The sequence below is a fragment of the Carassius auratus genome, chromosome 37 (assembly GCF_003368295.1).
Source record: "Carassius auratus strain Wakin chromosome 37, ASM336829v1, whole genome shotgun sequence".
Taxonomy (NCBI): Eukaryota; Metazoa; Chordata; class Actinopteri; order Cypriniformes; family Cyprinidae; genus Carassius; species Carassius auratus.
The window spans coordinates 2,746,982-2,749,481 of NC_039279.1; positions in this window are offsets into that span (position 1 = coordinate 2,746,982).

Consider the following 2,500-nt stretch of genomic DNA (forward strand, 5'->3'; position numbering starts at 1 on the left):
ATACATGATTTTAGTGACAAAACATTTACTAATCTCTGTTACCATGATGCCTAAATCCATAAAATGACATGAACAACTTTACAGCTTAAATAATAAATGACTTTAACAGAATAATGTAAGTACATTGATAAAATAAGCTACATTCCTGCTCTGGTGCATCACCATCACTTCTTTATTAAGTGTATAACTATTGTTTCAGATTCACGGACTCTCGAGTCAGCTTTATTTATAGAGCTCATTTCTCAATCTTTCAAAGCACCTTTACATCAAAATCATGGTGTTTAATATGCTAATATCTTCATGCCTTTAGCAGATTAGAGCTGGATGAAAACATTTGAGTATATGACAGCGATTCATGGATTCAGTGTTGATCTTGAAGACATTCACTCGTTAGTGTTTCTAACAGTCAGATCTCAGGTGTTTCGTATGATCTGTGTGTAAAGTCTAACACAGAGAAAAGCTTTCTTTCTACGGGAGTCTCTCTGTCTCCAAACAAACTCACAGATGGCTTCAGGATCTGGAGGAATCGGAGCAGTTTGTGAGGGGAACATCCGTCATGCAAACACTACACACAGAGACTGCTTACAGTCTGCTGCATTTATGCTTTTTTTACGTACCATTAAAACACCCCTGAAAGCACACTCAGAGCCTTTCAGAGACTGCAGCCCTTTATTTGGACAGACTAAGATAACGGGCTGATATTCAGTCCTTCAGTCATCTACAGTGGACCGGTGTCACGTCGTGTTGGGTTCACAAGCGTCTGACTGTGATTTACATACAGCTGATGTTCGTCAGCAATTATTGTGATAAAACGATTGAATAGTAAGTTATCACTGACAAGAGCCAAGAATCACTGAGCTGCGAGAAACAATAGATGAAAAAACAATAATGAGCTCCAGCTTCCTTTCATTAGTTCTGCTAAAGTCAAAGCCGGTCCTGACCCGGTGAAAACACGCAAGTCTTACTGATCTGACATTTATCAGATGAATGGAATCCTTCCCGTCCCTATGAAGCAGATCTGAGGTCTATTTTCAGTCGTATGACGTGAAGAGACTCGTGTTCAGACTCACATTTGCACTTCAAATGCAGCAGATACTGAATTAATGCAAAATAAAGAAATGAAACCGTCATGAGATTCATCGAGTATTTCTGCCCTTCAGGAATCAGAATTCCCAGCAGATCTTCAGCATCCATCTGAAAATCTCTGGCTTTGGCTATTTGTCTGATGAAAGAAAATGAATGTTTGTCGCCCCGAGGCCTTCAGAAGAAGAAGAAAAACATTATCAGTAAAGATGAGCGAGAGGAATCACTTATTAAACGATACACAATAATTCACGACACAGGCTTGATGTCAGAGAAAGCAGAGACGAGCACAAACACAGAGCGAACACAGAAACATGTTTGCATTATTTTAAGCATCTTGATTGCATACTAACAGTGTTGGGGAAAGTTACTTTTAAAAGTAATGCTTTACAATATTACATTACAAAAGTAACATTGCATTTATTACTTTTTATAGGAAATAATGTGTTGTGTTACTATTGCATTACTTTTTTGCTACCAAAAACACTCTTATTTCTGCAATATATATTTATATATATAAACACAAATGTGCTGTTCAACTAAAGTCACTTTTGCTTATCTGTATGGTTGAATTAGACCATCAAAGGTCAGCAGTGAGATTAAAAACATAAAGTATATTTGTGTTATTTAACAGATTTAATTTTCGGGTGAGATGAGTAAATGCAGTTGATGTTTAGCTCCACAGGATCATCACGAGGAGAGACGAGCTGTCAGTCAACTGTGTTGAGGAAACTTATAATGCATTACTCCATAAACATTTAACTAATTGCATTACTTGATTACTTTTTATGGAAAGTATTGTGTTAAATTACTTTTGCATTACTTTTTAAATCTATACAGGGCTTTCTAATTAGTTTTTAAAATATAAAATGTTATATTTCTGGCAAATATAAAAGCCTTTTAACACCAAAAGTGAAATGAATACGGCTCAGGGAAAGGGAAAGTCAATTTACGTCCATACAGTTGAATGCAGAAGAAGAAATATCAACACACTTCAGCAATAAGAAAAGACACACAAATGTTAGTGTAGAGTATAATTTTTGCTTATAACTACAGTATGGTTGAACTGGATCATCGAAGGTTAGAAGCAAAGACACTGGTTTATAGAACGGGATTAAATACATAAAGGATGTTTGTGTTGTTCAACATTTAATCATCGCAGCTTTGTGTCATATTCTGAGTTGGGTTATTTTGAGGAATACTGAATCTGTGTTTTTTGTGAGATGAATTAATGCATATTAATATATTTTAGTTTAGAACTACAGTAACATCTGATTTCTCTCAATATGGGGACAGGAGACATTTATCGTCAATCAATAAATTAAAAAAAAAGTTACTTGTGTTACTTATTTGAAAAAGTAACTCAGATATTCTGTTGTAAATTAAAAAGTAATGCATTACTTTACTAGTTACTTGA